This window comes from Lemur catta, chromosome 6 (assembly GCF_020740605.2).
Source record: "Lemur catta isolate mLemCat1 chromosome 6, mLemCat1.pri, whole genome shotgun sequence".
Taxonomy (NCBI): domain Eukaryota; kingdom Metazoa; phylum Chordata; class Mammalia; order Primates; family Lemuridae; genus Lemur; species Lemur catta.
Genome location: NC_059133.1, coordinates 12,921,976 through 12,945,524, shown reverse-complemented (window position 1 = coordinate 12,945,524; position 23,549 = coordinate 12,921,976). Strand labels below are relative to the sequence as shown.

Genomic DNA, 23,549 nt, shown 5'->3' with positions numbered 1-23,549 from the left:
GAGCTACGTGGGCAGCACTGATGGCAAATGCTGATGAAGCCAGTGGAGGGGACCCTGTGGCCTGGGGCAGCAAGGAACGCTGTACAGGAGAGACGGAGCACCTGCCAGTGACCACGGGGGAATTCGGTAGCTGGAGAGAACAGGGAGAGCTTTGGGGTAAGGGGAGAGAGTGAAGCAAAAGAGTGTGAGCAGAAATGTGCCAGGTGTGTTACAGGACGAGTGAGGAGGCTGCTACCAGCCCTGCCTGTCTTCCCCCTCAACTTTGCTGCAGCCTTTGCAGGCACCAGATAACTCCCGGAACATCTCGTACACTTTCACGTCTCCAGGAGTTGCATGTGACCCTTCTTCTGCCTGTAACTCCCTTTCCACCTTCCTCACTTGACCTTGAAGACCCCGCCCAAGGCTCGTCCTCTACATCCCCCTGCTTCCTAATCTCGGACAGGTGAATCCCGAGCCCAAGCTATCATGGCTCTATAAACAGATGCTGCGACTTCCATGAACTTGCTCTTTCTGTTCTTCCACATTCAGTAACGCAACTCTTTGCTAGGTCAATTATCAACCTCAAATTCATCCTTTGGCCCTAATTCTCATTTCCAAATGGCAGGTTTTCTTAAAGTGGGGCACACCCCCCAGGCTAGCAGCCCAATTCTGTAGGAGCCAGATTTCTGTGGCTTTCTAAGGCAGCTGGAGCTGTGAGGAGCTTCCTGAGGCTCCCTGAGAGAATTGGAGGGCCCCAGCCTCTTCCCACGGGATCCTGGATCATGTTCTCATTTCCTCCTCCAGAAACGTGGGGCTAAAATAAACCCAGAAGCTGAGGAAGGGCTGAGTCAGAGCCCTCAGAGTAGAGCAATCACTGCACGGCTGCTCCTTGTAAGAAACATCCCCGTGGAGCCTGAGCTGTTTATGCCAAGAGCTGTAAGTGAAAAATGAGCTCTCCTAAGACAGGCTGGGAGAAGGCTCTCCTTCCTGGAGATGGCATGGTGCTTAATAGCTTGGAAACTTTCTGTGCCAGTACAAAAGGAGTGGCGTACATCCCTCTGAGCAGGGGAAGCCTGGTGACAAGGGGGAAGGAGCCTGGGCTGGAAGCCAGGTGACATGAGGTTTAGTCCCAACTTCACTGCTTGCCAGGTGTGTCACATAAGTTAAGTTGTGCCTTAACTCAGCTGCAAATGAAAATGTAAGCCCAGATGTTTTTCAAGTCTCCCTCTGGCCTTGGCTTTCTTTTGGTTTATCGGAGCAGCTCTCCAAGGCCAGGTTTCCAAACTCACTCTCAGGCCCTGGGGGATGTGAGATGTTACAGGTAGAGAAAGGAATTCAGATGCGGCCCATGGCAGCCATTGCTCAGTTGAGTCAGGTTCAGTCAGCACCCACGGCTCAGGCACCACCGCTGTGCCAGGCATCTGGGAACTGGCTGGGGATGCAGAGGTGAGAAAGACCAGGTCGCTTCAGGAACTCCCTGTCCAGCAGGTGAGGGTGTAAATAGAAAATGTGAACAACAGGTGGGCACTTTGGCTCACGCCTATAATCCCAGCTACACGGGAGGCTGAGGCAAGAGGACTGCTTGAGCTCAGGAGTTCAAGACCAGCCTGGGCAACATAGCAAGACCCCATCTTAAATTTTTTTTTTTTTAAATTAGCTGGGCATGTGGGTGCACACCTGTAGTCCCAGCTACTTAAGAAAGATTGCTTGAGCCCAGGACCCCAAAGATGCAGTGAGCTATGATCAACAGAGTGAGACCACATCTCTAAAATAAAAAAAAGTGGACAACAAAAGGGTGACCAATAACACAAACTGCTTTGTTAAGCCCTGAGTGAATGGACTGGGAAAGTAGCTCAGAAAGAGGATTAGTCCATGACAGTGCAAGTGGGAGTGGGCTTCAGCTGAGAATCCAGGTCTGTTACCTCCTCAGTCAAAAGTTTTATTAAGAAAGAGGTCATTGCAAAATGACCAGAGAGATCAAAACTCATTTTCTTCAGATGATCTAACATTTTAATATCTATGTAATCTTCCCCAGACAGCAAGAATGATTCAGGGCTGGTTTTCAGCCCAGAGCTTCCCCATGCTTGAGAGCAGAATCATTCACACACACTGATGGGGGCCACAAAGCCAAAAAGCCTCCTGTACAAAGTGTAAGAGGCTGAATAATTCCTAAAGAGATCAGGTTATATTTCAATTATACTCTTCCTCTCATAGATTTGCCACACTCAGCACTTTCAAAATGTCTTTCAAACATTTAAAAATATTTATTTCTAATATTTGCATTTTAAGCCGTATTTAAAGCAAATATTGATTTAATTACATATTTTAATATTTTCAAATATCATTTGCAAGCCTTCATTTAATTTTATAATTTTCTCATTGGGTTTTTTTTTTTTTTTGCCTTCAACTTTTTTAGTTTGAAGCCTCAAAAAATAAAACAAAATCAGTGAAATTTGAAACATCATACATACGGAAAATGAATAAAATATATACAAATAGGAGACTGAAGAAAATGTATTATGTGCAGTATATATATAAAGCAAACAGTATATAACCACCGATCAGATTCCCCCCTTTTTCATCTGAGTTCATCTAAATTGTGTTTGTCACTTGTAACCATAACTATAATGCAGCACTTAAAGCACCTAGAGCAGAATCTGGTACACAGTGGGTGCTCAATAGGTACTCTTCCTAGTTGTGATTCACAGATTCAGTCAACGAACATCCACTGAGTTTATATTATGCACCAGCTCTGTATCAAGCACTGGAGAAAGATGGGTGTGACATGGTGCCCCATCCCAGGGCCACCAGAGAGACAGACACGTGCAACTGAAATTGATTAGAGTTCAAGGTAGTGGAGAGCTCTGCACAGTGACTCCAGGGCACAGAAGGGGTGAGTCGTCTGAAGGGGGAGAAGGAGTTTTCCAGGCAGCATGGTGGGAGGAGATTGGTTGTTCCACCACAAGGAATGACATGGACAGAGGCACAGGGACCTTGGTGAGCAGGCTTGTCCTGGTGTACGGTTGGGAAGGCAGGATGCGGGGGTGGGCCAGGGAAGGAGCGGCACTTGTTCTTTCAGGACAGGGAAAACAACAGGATTCTGTAAGTGCATCAGACCTAGGGGCAAGATTTTTCTCAGAGTGGGGTGGAAGTTTAGAGTTTATGTAGTAATATCATGTATCACCGCATGTGACAATAATATTTGCTAATATTTATAGAGCCTGCTGAGCATGGAACATGCATTATTTCATTTAATCACCACAAAAATCCCCTGAAGTATCTACTATTATTACTGAGAGGCAGTAGAATTTAAGGATTATGAATGCATCTTCTGAAGCTAGATTATATGTTAAAGACTTGGCTTCACACTTATTCAATGTGTACTTTTAGGCAAGTAATGTAACCTTTCTGTGCCTCAGTTTATATGTTTATAGTATTTATAATGTTTCTTATGTTTATAATGGGGTAATAAAAGTGCCAAGCCAACAGGGTTGTGGAAAAGATTAAATGAGATTCTACCTCTACAGCACTTAAAATAACATCTGTCCAATACTTCGTGTTTAACTAATGTTGCAGTTTATTGACCCATTTCAACAACTAGGAAGCTGAGGCTTGAGGAGAGGAGGTCACGTTTCAAATGTCACACAGTCAGGCAGCTGAAAAGTCTGGACTCAAACCCAGGAAGTCTCACCACAGAGCCCAACTTCTTCACCGTGAACCAAGCCAGGTTTAGTTGCTCAGGTGTGGGTCTCTGGTAAACTTTGGAGATGCTTAACTTTCAAAGACTTTCTTAAGTCATCCTCCCCAGAAAGGCCAGCCAGAAGGGGATGAGGAAAGGTTAATCTCTTTGGTCACTGCCGCCTGAAAGAAACTGGTTGATTACTTAATGGCTTTCTCCAGAATGTATTCACTTACTGAGCCCCCACTAAATGTCAAGCACAGTGTTTTGTCACTGCACGTAAATTATCTCAGGTACACTCCACCGCTAAATGTGCATGACTGTTGCCATTTTATAAGTGGGGACACCAATGCTCAGAGGAGCTGGGTAATGTGTCCAAGACCACACGGTTGCTGTTGACTTTCCAGTGTCTGCTCCACACCATCTGCAGGGGCTGAGCTAATCACGGAAATGGCAGCCCGGTTTCCAGTGGGAGAAGCCAGGCCTAAGCCAATTAGTGCAGAGCATTATGCCTGCTCCAGAGATCAGTTCAGAAAGGGGCATACATGTGAATTAAGAAGGCACAAGGGACATTTTTCGGGTGCTTCTGAAAATATCTCACTCTTTAGAGAAAGCATCAGCAGGAGACTGTCTCATCGTTTGTGATGACTGTTGTGTGTGGATTTGAGGTCTGGGGATGCTGTAGCCATCTCACTATCAGCCTGTGCATGACACTGGTGCAGAAATGGGCATGGCCAGGAGAATCCCAGGGACCACTGGATGAAGCCAATTCTGAAGCTTCCAGCTGTGTGGACCAAATGATGTCCTCATTGTTCCAAGCAGTCTGAGTAAAGATTTCTGCACCGCTAGCAAGGCAAGGAACTTGGTTCCAAGTCCAAGTTCAAACTGACTCCCCAATTCATACCTTTCTACCGTGCTTGGCAGCTGCAAACATGGTCCTTGTATTGAAGGTGATTACCATCTGGCAGGAGGTTTTGGCATTCTGCTACAGTGGCAGATTTGGTCATCAGTCACAATGCCAAGCTGATGGTGGTTTGAGTCATTGTTTTGCTGTTGGCCTATTTCTTTCATAATAAATATGTATTGCTTAGATAATAAAAACAACAAAGGGGAAAATTCCATGTGAGGCAGAGGTAAACAGAAAAGCTCTGCCTTTAGGCTTATATAAAGATGGAGCTGTATGATGTGCTTAGCATGGAGCTGTATGATGGAGCTTAGCATGCTTTAAAGGATGCTAAGCTGGGAAGGGCCAAAGACAGGGCAAGGCACTGAACCTGTTATCACACCACTAGCCACCAGTCACTTTTGAGACCTGATAGTTAATTAGGAGGAGCTGGTCGTAGTTATTATCAAACCTCCCTAATTTCCCCAAGTGAATGGGTAAGGGGTGGATTGAGGAGGGCTAGGGGAGAGGGGGTGAGAATCCTTTGAAGCTCATTTCTGGAACCTTGGGCCCTCAGGATCACTGCCTGCCTCCTTGGTGGATTTTTTTTCTGCTCTCCTGAGCCTCAGAAGTGTCCCTTCTGAGCCTCTGACCCCCTAGAACTGACCCCAGCTACCCCTTTGTTGCTAGGATGTATCATCTTGCTGGACTTTGCCAAGGGCATTAATAAAACAGTTCCTATGATTACAGCCACACAGAAGTAGGCAAGGAAATGACCCCAATTTGGAGAGCAGAAACCCACTCTCCAGCTGTAGTGGAATTCCTGACCTTCCCACCCCCAAAGGCATCAGCTAAGATTCCTTTTTCCCCCACCGATTGGATTCATTTCAGCCTCATAAACAATCCCTTCCTCGAGCCCTGTTTACCTGCTTTTGTTTTTAACCTCAAAAAACGTCATGGCAACAAAGCTCAGAGGAAAGATCACAGTGTCTGGAGTCAGACAGACATAGGCATTTGCATCTCAGCTCTGCGGCTTGCTGGAACTCTGATTTGGAGCAGGTTGCTTAAGGTCAGCTTCCTCATCTGTAAGGGGTTGGGATCAATTAAATGATGCAACAGAAACCTTACAAATGCATGAAATTACCAGGGAATTCATGTGCTTTTGGAGAAAGTATGAGGCAGAGAAGCAAGAAAGATGCCTTTTTCTCCCAGGGATGAGAGTGGGAGGCAAGAGGGTTCCAGCTGAGGGAACAGACAGTGCAGAGTGTGGGGACAAATGAAGTGCAATAGAGCTGGAACACAGAATATGGGAAGCAAATTAAGGCCGGAGAGTGCAGAGTAATCCAGACAGTTCAAAGCCATGTAAGGACTTAGCACATTGTCATAAGAGAAATGAGGAAAAACCGAAGGGTTTTAAGGGAGGAAATAAGGACTTACATTTTCAAAACTTCACCTGCCTGTGCAGAGAACGGACTGCAGAGGGTCAGGGCTGGAGACAGGCAGCCGGGTTAGGAGGCTGATGAACCAGTCCAGGAGACGGAGCATTGGCCCCCGTGAGAGATGGAGGTGGGTGTAGAGGAAAGTGGATGACCACGCCACCTATTAGTTCTACGGCTTCCGGGAGGTCGCTTAACCTCACTTCGGTTACTTAACCTTTACTCAGTTAAGTCTCAGGGTTTTTTTTCAATTGTCGATGGAGGACAAAAAGAGCATTTGCATCCGAGAGTTGACAGAGGATTAAACAAGATGATGCATATAGAGAACGTAACACAGCATCTGCCACACCCCCAGTGCTGGCCAGGTGGAAGTGACTATGGTCACTTTAGTGGTGGACGTAGTAGTCTCAGCAGTGTCACAGGATGCTTTCAGGGAATGTTGCTTGAAAGAATGAAATAAATGAATAGACGGTGAGTACATGAAAAGGTCCTTTTCAAGAATAAAATCCTGGTTAAAAGGCACAAGTAGTCCTGGTGAGGAAGGACGTAGAGAGGTAAGGAGGGTTATTGTCTAAAGAGGTCAACGTGTCCCCTTGGTGAGCTCTTCTGAGAGTTAGGACACAAAGAGGTTGTGTCCAAACAGTGGACAGGTGGGGTAGGCAGGCTGAAACCGTTTTGAAGAGGGTCAGGAAACAAAAGCTTGCAAGCCGTCCAGGTTTGTGGAAAGGCTATTTTTAGTTTAATACATGAAACCTACAGAAGAAGTGCAACCCCTAACCCTAGTCCGCTTTGCCTCTGTCTTCCCTGCCAGGAAAATTAATCATCCTGTTAGGACTGTGGGTGTTAAAATGCATCAGAGGAAATAAAAATCCCAGAGAGATGAAGATACAGTGAGAGAACGTGTTGTTCTAGTAAATGCATTCAAGTCTCATTGCTCAGATAAATGGCATGTGAGCATTTCATTTCAAAACAGGAATGTTTTCATTGCTTTTGCATGTTTTATAGGAATGGATGCTCATTATAAAACTCTCAAGCTATCCACAGTGACTATTTTGAGCACTGTCTGTATGGCAGGAACTAGGCATACAGCCTTGTACGTAATTTTGTCATTTAATTATCACCCACACTTATTGTGTTGGTAGTATCATTTACCCATTCTATAGCCAGTGAAACTGAGGCCAAGAGAGGGTCAGTGACTTTTCCAGAGCCAAACAGCTAGTTCTATGACTTGCTGATTTGGACAAGTTATTCAACCAAAAACTGAGGCTCAGTTTTCTTCAACTGTTTATGAAGGACAATAATCCAACTGGCCTGGCCGATTCAGGTTTCAAATCCTCTCTCCCAGACATTTTAGGCAGAGGGAAGATCAGGTGCAAAGACCCTGAAATGGGCAAAGGGCTTGAGAGAAAATAGGAACAGAAAGGAGATTCACGTGCCTGGAGAACGGGGAGCAAGCAGGAGAGTGGGGGTGAGGAGTTAGAGAAAGAGTCAGGAGGCAGATCATGCCAGGCCTTGTGGATTTCTAGCAGGGCCGCTCCTGCCCCTGCTCCCCATGTCTCCACATGAAGAGACTCGACCGGAGTAATACAGTTGGCCCTTCATATCTCATGTCCGTGGGTTCCGTTTGCATGGAGTCAACCAACCATAGATGCAAAATATTCAGGAAAAAAAATGATAAAAAATAATACAAATTTAAAAAACAATACAGTATAACAACTAAACAGCATTTACATTGTATTTGGTATTATAAGTAATCGAGAGATGGTTTAAAGTGTGTGTGTAGGTCACATGCACATACTATACCATTTTATGTAAGGGACTGGAGCATCCAGAAATTTTGGCATCCACGAGGGTCTGAGGGAGGTGGGTCCTGGAACTGGATGAATACCAAGAGACGACTGTATTTCTGGGCTGTCTCTGTCTCTCACCCACTACTCCTCTCCCAGGCCCTGCCCACGTGCAATCTAAGGCAAGGAGGGACAGAGAATGTTTGCCTCCTATAGGTCCCCTGGATGCTGAAGAGAGACAAGAGGAAAGACTAGGGCTCAGTTTATTTTCTAAAAGTCACACACTAGATAAGTCATTCCTCCTCCTGATCTTCCCTCTGCCTGGAATGTCTGTCCCATCCTTCAGATCTCAGTTCTGAGACACAGGAAAATGCCTAGAGTCCTACATCTTCTAGCTGTTTCCAAAGTACAGTGACTATTTGTCTATCTATCTATCATCGCTTTATCTACCTGCTTGCCTTCCTACCTACCTAACTAATTCTAGTCTTCCAAGCCTGTGTAAATTCCTCACCTTGGCAGACTCCAGCTGTGGGAGATTCTGGGATATGCAGTTCACAGTCACAGGTTTCTGTGCTACAGGAAAGAGTGGAGAAGGAGGATAGCATTGAGTTGCCAGCACATAATCCGGTGCAGATGCTCAGAGCAAAAGCTGCTGGACAAGCAACACACACACTACCTCGGGTCATAGAGATTGTAAATATTTCTCTCAGGTTATCAGTATTTTTTTTAATGTGTAAAGGTTCAAAGGAGGCTTAATTTGTTTGAACAGCTTAGAGGGTCTTAGAGACACTGAGCAGATTGGGGAGGGTCAGGATACAGGAAAATATTTTCATTTTCAAATAGAGAAAGAAAATAGAAGTCATGAGCTCTAGGTGGGTGAGCTCGGTGGAAATTCTGGGAGAGTTTCTAGATGAGAATACCAAGAAGCTGGTACACAAGGAGTGAGAAAACCAAACAGTGCTCACAGAGAGGCATCAGAGGTATACAAAGAACAAATTATACCCCAATCACCTTATTTGTTTGTTTGTACATGAATGACTAAAGGGATTGGTGAAGACATAGGGCATGTGGATTTTAATGTGGCATTCACCAAAATCTCATTATGTCTTTGTGAACGAATGGCAAAATATTTATGGCTTTACTGCTAAGTGGAATCATAAGTGAATGGCTGTATCCTGAGAATGCTGACTGATGGGACCCATGTCAACCTGGAAAATGGCCTTTATTAAGGAGTTCTGGCTTTGGTCTTGTCTGGTTCAGCATTTTTATCAATGTTTCATATGAGAACACTGATAGCTTTCTAATCAAATCTGAGGATGCACCAACGTGGACAGGAAGAACAAATGGGCTGTATGATAGAATCAGGATTCACCAAACTATCAATACCATGAAGGGCAGAAGGAACAAGTTGAATTGTACTAGAAATAAATTTAGAACATTGCCTCTAGACCTCCAAACTGTATAGTAAGGGGAGTGGAGAGGGATGGCTTAATAGCAGACTCTTTGAAAAGTTTTGTCTTTATTGTAAATCACCTTACACTGTTAGATCATACTGAGCTGTCAAAATAATGAAATGACACTTTGGGTTGCATTTATAGAATTACTTTGAATAGAATAATGCCTGGCACAGAGTATATGCTTAACAGATATTATGTAAAAAGTATATGAATTAATGTTTTTTCTGGAACATTGAATTATTCATGCATTTATTCAATGAATATTTTTTGAGAACTAGAGACAGACTCTAGTTAGGTACTGGGTACACATAAGTGAACAAAATAGACAAAATCTCTGCCATGGGGGAGTGGGAACATTTATTGAGTATCCGATACATATCAGGCACCGTATTGAGGCTATGAAGTTGAGTACAGTTCCTGCCTTCAATTCTTGTTAAAGAAACAAATATGAACAAATAGTCACAATCCAGAAATGTTACATACCACTGGAGTGGTTCCAAGAGTTGGATACAATTAACTAAAGAGGAGAGGAAAAGAGTTGCAAATCATACCAAAATCACCTATTTGTTTGTTCGTTTATAAATGGAACATAGGTGGGTTGTTTTTGTGCATGTGATGAACAGGTATTTGTTCATATTCAGTACCCACCTTTAAGAGTTTGTGCAGAGTTAAGGCACCTAGAATTGTGGGTAAACCTGAAATCTGTATCACATAAGGTAAAAATGAAGGAACTTGGATTTTTTTCAAGCCTGGAGGTGAGAAATCCTAGGGGTGGCACCTGCTAAGTGGGCATGCAATATGTGAAAAGTTGTCATATAAGATGGAGAATAGTCATGTACTGTGTGACCACAAAGGATGGCTTTAGGATACAGCTGGAAGTGTCAGGACAGCAGATTTGGGGTCACACAAGGAAAATCTTTCTGGCAGTCAGAGCAGTTTATCAGTGAAAGGATATATTTGTGAAGTAGGAGACTCCCAGTGATTGAAAGCATTCGAGCAGAATCTGGAGAGGGTCTTTTTCAACATGTGATGGCGAGTCACCCATTGATTTGTGTTTTGGACTAAATAGCCATTAAGGTCTTATTTAACCCTGATATTCTCCAATTTTTTGAACTTCCATATGTTGAATTTTAAAATTTTTATCATGCATTGCTGTTTTGCTTTATGTGTGTAAATTACTGTTTACTTAATTCTTTCATGGACTTCCCCAGAGCCTGAGAAAAAGGCCTGGATGGTGTGTTGGAGAAGTTGTGGATTTAAAATTTGTTTCAATACCAAAAAACTGTGTTTCTTTGGGGCAAGCTGTTCACCTTCTCTGCAACTCGACTTCTACATCTATAAAACAAATGTAACTTACTTAACTTATCCTGTTGCATTGCCATGGGCATAAGATAGAGCGTTTGAGTAAAGCACCTTGAACAGAGTAACACACAAGATGGATGTATACTTAGTGGTAGCTCCATTTGTTTCATTCTTGTATAACATATTGCAACTCCTTTGGCACCTGGCACTGTGCAACGCACAGATCAGTTCTGTCCCCAAAGACACTCATTGGGTGAAGCCCAAATGCTGGTTGCTCTACAGTGGCCCAACAAGCCAGAGAATCCATAGTCATGGACTCTTTCCCCAAAGGCAGGGGTGTTTGCTCTGTATTCTGTTCTTTCGCAGCTCTCTCTGCTCCATCTTTGTACTATTCCTTCCCAGACTCTTCAGTGTTCTTTGCTTTAGGTCCTGAAGCTGCTTGTGTCTGGATCAGCGGATTCTGAGCACCCTCTAGAGATGACAGAGGGATTTGTCCCACTTGAGAGAACAGATTTTTTTCTCATGCAGTTGGTGGAGCCAATGCAATGTGCCAGGAGCAAGTGGGATGTGGAGCGGGGGGGAAGCAAGGGAAGATCCGGGTCGTCTTAGCCCACCGTCCCTGGCACCGCTCCTGCCTGGCTGCCATCTTTTATGTGCCCAATCCCAGGTGACCCCAAGACAACGTGCAACCCGGGATTCAGAAAGAGGATTCACTTCTGGTCCTAAGCACAGGCGGTCAGTTGAGAGTATCTCCCAGTGGAACCATAGCCAAATCTCAAGTAAATTCTGAATGGGCCAGTGACTCAGGTCCAGGGTTAAACTCACGAAATAAGATGCCTGAATCGCCTCCTCCGACCATCGAGGCAATGCGTCCTCATTGATGGTCAGAATAAGGAAGGAAAGAACTTGCTGAAGCACAGTGAGCCACAGAAAGCAATGTTAACTGTAATTTTTCTTTGAATATTTCATCTCCAGCTCCTTCGCATACCCAGCTCTTTTAAATTTCCATGTCATTGCTGTCTCTAAACAAATTCAAAGAGCAACTTTCCTGTTACTCACATAGAGGAGAAAACAGTGAGGGGTAAGAAGCAGGGACTGGGCTGTGTGATATGAGGACGAGGTGATAAAACCCACTCTGCGATTGTTACACCTTGGATCCTTAGCAACAGTTATGGGCTGGCTAACTGAAAAATCAGAACACTTTTCCCTGTCTGAAGGAAACTGATGAGGTAAATTTTCTAGAGTCATAAAGTGAGATATTAGAAGATAGAGTTAGAACTTTTGGCATCTGTCTTGGAATTCATTGAGTTTCTTGGATCTGTAAATTAATGCTTTTCATCAAATCTGGAACATTTGGCCATTGTTTCTTCAAGTGTATTTTCCCCTCATGCATATATTAGTGTGCTTGATGGTGTCCCACAGATCTCTGAGGTTCTGTTCATTTCTTTCTCATTATTTTTCCTTATTTGGTCCTTCTGAAAATAATTGCTAGCTATTAATTCATGTTTTCTATTTGATGAGTCGTAACCTCAAAAGGTTATGTACTGTATTACTCCATTTATATAGCATTACATAAATGACCAAATTTAGTGTTGGAAAACAGATTATAAGTTGCCAGGAATTAGGGATGGGGAAAGGTGTGACTATAAAGGGGCAGCTTAAGGGAGTTATGTGGGATGGTGAACAGTTCTTTATCTTAATTGTGGTTGTGGTTACATGCATGTAAACTCCAATGCACTTTCACAGAACTCCCAGCAAAAACCAAAACAAGACAAAAATATGACAACATATAAAAAGCGGTGAAATCTGAATAAGATCTGTAAATTGTACTAATGTCAATTCCATGGTTTTGATCCTTGTGCTAGAGTAATGTAAGAAGTCATCATTGTGGAAGTTGGGTAAAAAGCACACGGGAACTCTATTATTTTTGCAACTTCTATTTTATTCTAAAACTATTTTAAATAAATTTTTTTAAAAAAATCAAAGTCCACTTGCTAAGAGGCCAAGCAATGGCTAGCAGGCTGTGTGTGCAAACAGGTTTCATGTTGAATGCTAACTGGTACAAAGTGCCTTCTGGTTAAATAACAACGAGGCCATTAGCCCCGGTTAGGAGAGCTCAGAAAAGTAAATATTCAGTGAAATCAAAGTGGCAAACCATTCATCTCAACATCTTGACCATCAGCAAATGAGACAACAGGACAGGTGAGAAAGTAGCTGTCAAAAAACTGTATCCATAGTCACGATGCTTCAGGAAAGTGAAAGACATCTTTTGGGCTTTGCAAGTAAGTGTACCACTTAACGACTAGAAGAATTAGATACATGCCTCATATTAGGACTGCTTTCTCTTCTTCTAACCTGCTGTTATAGCCCAAGGTAACAAGCAGTGTAAAATCTACCAAGTCCCTTTGCTTTTGTCTGTGTCCCTCTCATGCTCAATGTGCCACTGAGACTCTCTCTGTGTCTGACTGTTTTTCCATTTTTTAATGGCCTTTTTCTGCCCTCTTTTATCCCTCTTCCCAGATGTTCTCATGGTTTCCTGCCAATTATCTTCCTAACCTCCCTATTTCAATATCTATAATATTGGATTAAAAGTTATTTTTAGTATTTTTTGTACTTGATAATTTAATTTGGAGGTTCAAGTTTTTATACAGCAAAGGAGTTTATACTTTTACATTCAAGTTTTTATACAGCAAAGGAGTTTATACTTTTACATTTCTCAATCTCATAACCTCTCTCTCACATGATATAACACACAGCACTTACATTAAAATTCATTCCAGAGAGTCTGGTTGTCTGAGATTCTTTCTGGCCTCTCGGCAACTGGAGGTTCTGGCCTTTCTATGATGCATCCAGTCTCCTAAAACAGAAAACCATTTGCTTCTTTTATTCCTCCTCTGATTCTCATCACATCACTTGCACGCCGCCCTGGGAAAGTGAAATTCTTCATCCGCTATCATACATGTGGCAGGATACACTTTTAAGACCATAATGTATTGTTTTCCTCTTTATACTTTCTTTTATATGCTCTGGCTTTTGTGTCTTGGAGCATTTGGGAGCATTGCTCCCACCTTGCTCTCAAATGCTCTTCACGGAAGAGTCTTTGTGTGTCACAAACAAACAAACACTCAGCTGAAGTCAAAGGGTGCTTATGCACAGGGCACTACCGATTCTGTATTTCTTCTGTGATGGTGAATAGTTCACGGACTGACAGCTGATCTGTGGACCACACGTTGAGCAGCACTGGTTTAACCAATGAATCATTCTGTCAGGACAGAGAGACAGAAACACTGGCAGTGATTGTGATGTTTCAGTCCTGATACTCGTATCCCATTCTTCCATGATTTTTTTCTTTTCTTTATGTAACAACTTTATTGAGGGATACTTCACATAGCCTACGACCCACCCACATAATGGTATAGTCACAGAATTGTTCAACCACCACCACATAAAATTTTAAAACAAGTGCATCACCTCCAAAAGAAATCCCATACTTAGCAGTCACTCCCCATTTCCCCCAATTCTCTTAGCTAATCTACTTTATGCCTCTATATATTTATATACTCTGGACATTTCATATGAATAGAGTCATACAATGCATGGACTTTTTTCACATAGCATACTACTTTCAAGGTTCATCCATATTGTAACAAGTATCAGTACAACATGTATCATTCCTTTTTGTGTCTCAGAGTGACTCTCTTTGCATTTATTCCCCTTGGAGTTTATTGAGCTTCTTGGAGGTGGGAAATTGATGTTTTTCATCAAATTTAGGAAGTTTTCAGCTATTGTTTCTTTTATATTTTTTCTACTCCTTACTCTTTCTCCCCTCCTTCTGTTATTATTACTTCCATTACATGTATGTTGGTTCACTTAATGATGTCCCATATTTCTCTAAGGCTCTATTCATCTTATTCATTTCTCTTTAAATATTTCTTGTCTTTTTATGGTTGCAGATATTCTTAGGATCACATTTTCATCATCTTTCTTTAAGTTTGCTAATTCTTTCTCCTTTTTTATTTTTAATTATTATGGGTACATAATAGTTGTATAACTTTATAGGGCACATGTGATATTTTGATACAGGCACACAATGTGAATTAATCAAATCAGGGTAATGGGGTATCCATCATTTCAGGCATTTATCATTTCTTTGTGTTAGGAACACTTAGATCCCAGTCTTTTAGTTATTTTAAAGTATACCCTAACTTATTGCTGATTATACTTAGTTTGTTGTGCTATCAAATATTGTTCATTCTATGTAACTATCTAACTATATTTTTGCACCACTTACCCATCCCCACTTTATCCTCCTCCACCCTGCTTCCCTTCCCAGCCTCAGGTAACCCTCATTCTCTTCTCTGTCACCATGAGATCAATTATTTTTAATATTTAGCTCCCATATATGTGTGAGAACATGCAAAATTTGTCTTTCTGTGGTTGGCTTATTTCACTTAACATTATGTTCTCCAGCTTTGTCCATGTTGCTGCAAATGGCAGAGTTCCATTCTTTCTTGTAGCTGTATAAATTCCATTGTGTGTATGTACCACAATTTCTGCATCCATTCATCTGCTGATGGACACTTAGGTTGCTTCCAAATCTTAGCTATTGTGAATAGTGCTGTCATAAACATGGGAGTGCAGGTATCTTTTCAATATACTGAATTCCCCTTCTTTATATATATGCCCAGCAGTGGGATTTCTGGGTAATATGGTAGTTCTATTTTAATTTTCTGGAGGAAGTTCCATCATGTTCTCCATAGTGGTTGCACTAATTTACATTCCCACCCACAGTGTATGGGGGTTCTCCTTTTTCCACATCCTCAATCGCATTTGTTATTGCCTCTCTTTTTGGTAAAAGCCATTTTAACTGGGGTGAGATGATATCTCACTGCAGTTTTGCTTTGCAGTTCTCTGACGACTAACAATATTGAGCATGTCTTCATATACCAGTTGGCCATATGTATGTCTTCTTTGGAGAAATATCTATGCAGATTCTTTGCTTATTTTTAATTTCATAATGAAAAAAGGTCTATTCATTAGAAAGATATAAAACTTATAAATGGTCTATGCACAATAATACAGCCTCAAAAGACATAATGTAAAAATTAATAAAAATGAAAGGGATAAATTGACAACTGCATAATTACAGCAAGATATTTGAGCATATTTCATTCAGAAATTGAAAGAATAGTAAACAGAGAAAAGATCTGAACAATGGTATCAACTACACTGACCTAACTGGTATCTGTAGCAGGGTGGACTCAATAATAGCAGAATATATATTTGTTTTAAGATCACATGTTATATTTATCAATATTGACTGTATTAGATCCTAAAACATCTCAATAATTTTAGAGGACTGACATTACAAAAAGTATTTGTCTAACAACATTAGAATTAAGTTAGACACAAATTACAAAATGACAACTAGGAAAACCTCCCGTTGTTGCAAATCCTATTGTTGAAAATCATTTAATCATATTTTAGTGGGTCTATTTCTGGACTGTATTATGCTGCATTGATCCACATGTCTATTTATACACCAGTTCTATAGTAACTTGATTGCTATAGGGTCATAGTCAATTTTTTATATCAATGTAAGTTTTACAAACTGTTTTTAAAATTGCTTTGCTATTCTAGGGCTTCTTTCCATGTAAAAAATTAACATTGAACTTTAGCTCAAACCACACACAGAGATACAAAAATTAGTTTGAAGTGGAGTACAAACCTAAATGTAAGAGCAAAAATATATAACTTCCAGAGGGGGAAAAAACAGGATAAAACCTCTATGACCTTGGCTAGGAAAATAACTCCTTAAAACAACAAGTGCAAGCCATTAAAAAAAACATGTACTGAATTGCATCAAAATTAGAAGCCTTTGCCATTTGAATGACATCTTGAAAAAAAGACATTTTTATGACATCTGCAAACTACAAAATGGGAAAAATATATTTGCCATATATGTATATGTTAGACAGAAACACTAACATAATAAATGTACAATAGTATTTATTTTCTATGTTTATTTCTATTTATTCAACTGATTATTGTGTCCTGTCTTAGTTCAGGCTGCTATTACAAAAATACCATGGACTGAGTGGCTTTAACAATAGAAATTTATTTCTCAACCATTCTGGAAGCTGGGTAGTCCAAGATCAAGGTGCTGCTGGCCAATTCAGTTCCTGGTTAGATCAATCAATGTGTTCTTATCAAAACCTATTCCTGCTGCATCTGACCCCAGAATTAGGGTGCACTAGCAAACATTACAAGTTTCACCTCTAGCATATGATACATGCAGAGGGTCAGAAAAAGATTTAGTACTAGCTCCAAGAGAAGAGGAAACAGTCATTCAAATCTGATTAAATCGTATGACTTTTCATTTCCATTTTCTTATGAAAGTTTTTTCTTCCCTTCTTCCTCAAATGCCTGCAGATTCAGATTTTTTCAATGGAGTTTTTGCTTTCAATGGCCTTCTACATTAGGACTGAAGCTTTCAATCACAAGTCCTTTGGGACAGATCATGAACTAAAAGTCTAGAACAAATGACAAGCCACCCAAGGACACATAGGTAGGCCGGCATGTCTGGGGCCAAAAAGAAACTTGTGGAAAGCGTGGGACAGTCAAATGGGCCGATGCTCCCCCATAATTCTCTTTGTGCAAAGTTGGCTTCTGTGCCTAGTCAAAACTCTCATAAGTAGTTTATTGAACAATCATGTATTTTGTGGGCTATAAGACAAAATGATCTCATTTCTCCAATCAGACTTCAGACAGGGGCTATTGGCTCTTCCTTTCCTGCTCCTTCATGGCATATTTGGTGGATCCCACAGGTGGTGTTAAGATGACCAGCCCAGTTAGTCCAGATTGAAATTCATTCTTCTATCCAATTTAAACATTGCCCTCCTCCACCAGCCCAGACCTGCCTTGCACACTGGGAAGGAGATGCATCTGACTCCTCTTCATGCGTCTTCCCTCTTCCTCCTGATGCTTCAGACATCTCCAAGATCAGGATCTAAAAGGGGGAATTAGAGGGAAGTGGCAAAGGCATTTTTATTTAGCAGCTACGGTTGATGCTTCTTCCCTGGCTGTGGTGGACTGTCAGATGCGGTGCATATTTCAATGCTCCCAGAGGTCCCTGGGGCCTTTCCTTTGTACACATCCCTGATCTGGGAGAATCCTTTTGACTTGACCTCCCTCTCCCTTATGCTCCAGGTAATACTCTGCAGAGTACCTATTACTATGGTACTTCTCCCCTGCTGGTCAGGTTCCTTGCAGGAGGGCAGAAGGACATTGGCAAGACAAGCTCAACACTGGCCCACTGAAAACCCATGAAGCTTACCCTACCAGGGAGTGAGCGTGCAGGCTGCCCCCACCACCTCCTCTCCTCACCCTGCCATCACTCCATTTCCTTCCCTTTCCTTTGTTCAAACAGACACAGAGGGCAGACTGGCAAGTCCGCTGCTCCAGCAGATATCCAACATGGGAGAAGGGATGCCAGGTTCCCATCTCATAGGCATGCGCAGTCTTTGCAAGTGGTCCTTGCAGAGCACACCCTAGTTTGAGTTGGGTGGGGATTGGACACCATTAAGAGAGGAGAGGAGAGGAAAAATACAGTTTTCTCACCTGAAAGCAACGACTCCATAGTTTAACAAGTTCTGTTTAGTAGAGCCAATCATTTTCAAATTTCTAGTTTTTTGTTCATATAGACTGGAAAGGGGATGGACGGATGTTAGTCATGGGACCAGTGGCCTCATCATTATAAGCCTGGAGAGGAAAACGGTGCTTTCACTTACAACGTAGGATGCTCAGTGCTCAATGTGCTCAGTTTTAGGGCATTAGCTTCCAGTCTCAGCAGCCAGCCTGTTTACCATCCTATTATACCCGTTTAGATGCAGGTGCTCTAGAAAAACAGGCAAAAGGGTGAGTATCTTAGAAATGGAAAGCCAAGGAAATGAGATTCATGAAAATTTTATAGACCATGTAACGTAGGCTGGAATATCTCCCTCTATTGTCTCTTCCAGGAACATAAAGATACGTCTGTCCCCTTCACCTTGCATGGATGTTTTAGATTTCAAGGAATCAATCCAAGCCATTAATGCTGCTTGGATTTCTTAATAGCCAACAGGATAAATACATGGTAACAATATCATAAAGCTGAAACGTTGTTCATTGTAGTCACTGGATTCCAAACTTTCCAGTGTAATAGCCATTGGAGGTCTATGAGCATCCTAAAAAATAAATAGCAAGAGAATTTATGGCAAAAAGGACCGCTATTTACCTGATAATCTCTTTTCTTTACAGCTTCCATTTCCCAGTTCTTTTCCATCACCTTAACCCTTCAGAGCCAACTGACAACTACCTAGGTAGCAGGTGGAATATACAGTAATTTGCCCCCATCACTAGAGCTCCTCAGAGCAATATTATACCATGAGACTCACATGGGGTGCCACATGAAAGGGATTCTCAGTAGATACCTTTCAAGTTGAATTCCAACGTAGGAAAATGTGATGTGGTAGAGTTAACTCTCCCCCCAAATCCACTGATTTTCCTGTATTCTATTTTGCTCATAAAAGCGAACTCCTAGAGTACATTTCCATTATAATTCAATTGATCAACATTTGCTTTACCTACAATCTCTGGCTAGCCTACAGCAGTGGTATTCAATCTTAATCTCGGCTCTGCATTAAAACCACCTGGGGAGTTTTCAAAACTCGCCACGCTCATGCCACACACCCAAACAATTCACGTGAAGGTCCTTGAGGGGTGAGACCCAGGCATCAGGCTTTTGAAAAGTTTTTCCCAAGTTCCTGGTCTGCAGCCAAAGTTGAGAAACACTGTGGAAAGTAGTCCAGAGCTGTGTACTCCGGATCCAGGGGGCTGTTGCTTTCCTTTGAATTCTTCCTCAACCTTGGTCCTTGACACAGAGGACCCTGACGGCTGTCCTCCCAACCTCCAGGCCTTTGGGGACTACTGTCCTTGTCCTTTTGCCCTTACAGAGCACAGGCTGGTGAAGGTGGAAGAGGGAAGCGCAAGGGTGACATCTAGTGGTAAAAATATGAAGTGTTTTTTTGGTTTGTTTTTGTTTTTAAAGGTCCTGTTCTCTGAAAAATGACAAGAGAAAGTCACCAAAGGAACGTGGTCTGTGTGTCTCCTTGAATTGGCTCAGCCATGGTTTCCTATCCTGACAACACTCCAGGAAGACCGTGGGGCCGAACCGCATTTTTAAAGGCTTCAGAGGGAGTTTTTGGTCCTCATTGAACTTGGTCGTGGCCTCCACGGTGTTTAGCCTGCCCTGCCCACAGACCCGCTGCGGTGGCTGTTCCCAGCCCTCGTGTTACTGGCAGATGTGGGCTGACAGCGTGCTGCCTCGAGCCTGGCCTCCCACACCATGCACGCTGGCCCTGTCGCCACTGAGAAATACCAGCTACTCGCGCGCACACTGGCTCACCAGGCCGGCCCCGCGCACGTGCTCTGCATCCCACTCACATTGCGGTACCTCTGCCGCTCCCGCAAAATGTGGGAGACACGTTGCCACGAGCATTGTGGTCACATGCTCTGGCTGCCACAACGTAGTACAGGCACACCTGGTTTTATTGTGCTTCACCTTATGGGCTTCGCAGATGTTGTATTTTTGTTATTACAAATTGTAGCAACCCTGCATCCAGCAAGTCTGTTGGTGCCATTTTTCTTTCGAACAGCACGGGCTCACTTCGTGTCTCTGTGTCACATTTTGGTAATTCTCAAATATTTCAAAATTTTTCTTATTATATCCGTTATGGGGATCCGCAATCTGTAACCTTTAGTGTTACTATTGTAATTGTTTTGGATCACAACAAACTGTGCCCATATAAGACAGTAAACTTAATCGATACATGTGTGTTCCGACTGCTCCACTGAACGGCATTCCCCATCTGTCTCCTTTTCCTCGGGCCTCCCTCCCTATTCCCTGAGACACAACAATATTGAAATTAGGCCAATTAGTAACCCTACAATGGCCTCTAAGTGTTCAAGTGCAAGGAGTGTCTCTGACTTTAAATCAAAAGCTAGAAATGATTAAGCTTATTGAGGAAGGCATGTCAACAGCAGAGATAGGCTGAAAACTGTGGCAAACAGTTAGCCAAGTCGTAAATGCAAAGGAAACATTCTTAAAGGAAATGAAAACTGCCACTCTAGTGCAGACATGAGTGATAAGTAAGCTAGACGGCCTTATTGCTGATACAGAGACGGTTTGAGCCGTCTGGATAGAAGATAAAAGCAGACACAACTTTCCCTTAAGCCAAAGCCTAATCCAGAGAAAAGCCCTAACTCTCTTCAATTCTATGAAGGCTGAGAGAGATGAGGAAGCTACAGAAGAAAAGTTTAAAGCCAGCAGAGTTTGGTTCATGAGGTTCAGGGAGAGAAGCCGTCTTCGTAACATAAAAGTGCCAGGTGAAGCAGTAAGTGCTGATGTAGAAGCTGCAGCAAGTTATCCAGCAGATCTAGCTAAGATCACTGATGAAGGTGCCCTAAACAACAGATTTTCAATGTAGACAGAACAGCCTACTATTGGAAGAAGATGTCATCTAGGACTTCCACAGCTAGAGAGGAAAAGTCAATGCCTGACTTCGAAGTTGCAAAGGACAGGCTAACTCCTCTGTTAGGGGCTAATACCACTGATTACTTTAAGTTGAAACCAGTGCTCATTGATGATTTAGAAAATCCTAGGGCCCTTAGGAATTTTGCTAAATCTTCTCTGCTTGTGCTCTATAAACAAAACAACAAAGCCTGGATGAAAACACATCTGTTTATAGCATGGTTTGCTGAGTAATTTAAACCCACTGTTGAGACCGATGGCTCAGGAAAAAGAAACAAAGATTCCTATCAAAAAATTACTGCTCATTGACAATGTACCTGGTCCCCCAAGAGCTCAAACAGAGCTGTATAAGGAGATTAATGTTTTTATGTCTACTAGCACAACATCCCTTCTGTAGCCCATGGATCAAGGAGTCATTTTGACTGTCAGTTGTTATTATTTAAGAAATACATTTAATAAGGTTATAGCTGCCATAGATAGTTATTTCTCTGATGGATCTGGGAAAAGTATACTGGAAACCGTCTGGAAAGGATCTACCATTCTAGATGCCATTAAGAACACACGAATCACACATGTTCTTGCTGTCTCCTTCCTAATAGTGTTTTACACAGAATAGGGGATCCAACAGCATTGTATAAGTCAATGAACAAAAGTGTGAGCCAAGAGGGCATTTATTTGGAAAGGGATTCCAAACTTCCCATACCTTCTGGATGCTAAATTTAGTGCTGTTTCCTTAAACCCCATTGGACAGTGCTGCTCAGGATTCTTTCTGGAGTTAGGAAGGCATTAAACCATTGTCAGAAATGACCCGTCTGGGGAATGGACACGCTTGAAGCTCTGACTCCGGGCGGGGGGGGGGGGGGGGGGGCATGGGCAATATACGTAACCTGAACTTTTGTACCCCCATAATAATACGCTGAAATAAAAAAAAAATTAAAATTAAAAAAAAAAAAGAAATGACCCTCTACTATTCTTGATTCTGCAGGCTCAGGCTCACTTTCAAGCTGCCGGGACTCAGAGCCCATGCCTGGTGGACTTATTGTCCAGCCTGCCCACGGAGCAGGTAATTAGTCCGAAACTCGGCACAGCAGTGAAGGTCAAAGTCCCCTACTGTCACAAGGGATGGTTTGTTCCCGACAATCTCTTTCATCAAGGACCTGGAATCCTCCCCCCATGTATAGCCTCAGCCCTGAGAAGAGAAAAAAAAATCTTTAAAAGTGCTTTCTGATAAAAGTCCACTATAACCTTGATTTTTGTTGTAGCATTCTACAAGGGCTGATAACTGCTGGGATCATACAAGCAACGGTGAATTTGATTCAATCCTGAATTCCACGGCAGAGGGCTCTGGGGAGAGCTACTAACCTGTCTTAATGGAAGAGGACAAAGAAAGGCCACCTTTGGATTTGAGAGGTCACGCACAGCTCAGGCAGCATGAAATTTACCGAGTTTGCTGCCGGCTGAAGCCATTTTCTCAAAATGACCATCTCTCTCAGGAGAGATATTATGCTAATATTGTTAGAAGCTCAGAGGTTAGGTAATAAAACCATTTACCTTTGCTGTTTTGTCAACTTTGGGTTTTGTTTTGTTTTAGTGGTTGTTTAAAACAAGAGGGAAAAAAATCACGGAAGAACAAAGAAACATCGAATTTAGAAGACTAAATAAAAGAAAGCGAGGGAAGTAGAGAGACAGCGTGGAAGACAAAGAGCAGAGTAAATACAGAGATGAACAAAAGAACCGGGTGGAGTGAAAGGCAAAGAAAATTTAGGTCCTGCCTCCTGCCTTTTTCATTTGAAGAAAGCTTGGGTATGAGCTTGTCACTTTCCTGACCCATAAAAATCGTCAGTGACCTTGTTTCTTCTTTCCTCTGAGCCTGAAACAGGCATTGAGGGATAATCTCAGAAAGTTTTAAATTGCCTGAGCACAGCGCCGAGGCTGTCCACAGACTACTGGGAGTCTGGCACTGCTCAGCAGAGGATGCAGACACAGAAAGAATCAATCTCTGGATCTTGTACCTTTCGTTGGCCCATGCTGGCTTCCCTCCTCCCTCTCCTACCATCTCCTGGAAAAGCTTTCAGCTGAATCCTTCATGCTCGCTCTCTTGGATAAACAGCTGCATGCAATCCCTTGCTCTTCAGGGGACAGAGATTTGGCCTTGCATGGTTAGAGCAGGGATTCTGGGCTCTGGGCTCTGACCTCCTGCATTCTCCCCTCTCTCACTCCCACAGGAAGGAGGCCCTGAGAAACTGGAAGGTCAGGGAGGACTCCCACATGACCGCTAGGTTCCCAAGCTCCTCCACACCCTCCCCAGCACACACCTGGAGGCAGAAGTATAGGACAACCTTCTAGTATTAAGAAACTTATTAAAAATTACAAAGTACATCTGTCTTCTACTTAGGACCTTGTCCTTGTTAAAAAGAGAGAAGAAAGAACACAAAGGAATTCAGTGAAAGGCTATT

The 23,549-nt window shown here is 42.5% G+C and overlaps 1 long non-coding RNA gene across 5 annotated transcripts in view; it reads left to right on the top strand.

Annotated features, from left to right (window-relative positions):
- Positions 1-23,251, top strand: part of LOC123639325 — a 49,875-nt gene extending 26,624 nt beyond the window's left edge. For 4 of the 5 annotated variants that reach the window (XR_006735687.1, XR_006735690.1, XR_006735686.1 and 1 more), the window contains exons 5-7: positions 19,612-20,253; positions 22,079-22,156; positions 22,356-23,251. This is a non-coding gene — a long non-coding RNA (uncharacterized LOC123639325). Of the gene's footprint in view, positions 1-16,955; positions 17,092-19,611; positions 20,254-22,078; positions 22,157-22,355 lie in introns of all 5 variants that reach the window. The other variant, XR_006735688.1, reaches the window with a different exon arrangement.
- The last annotated feature ends 298 nt before the right edge of the window (positions 23,252-23,549 follow it).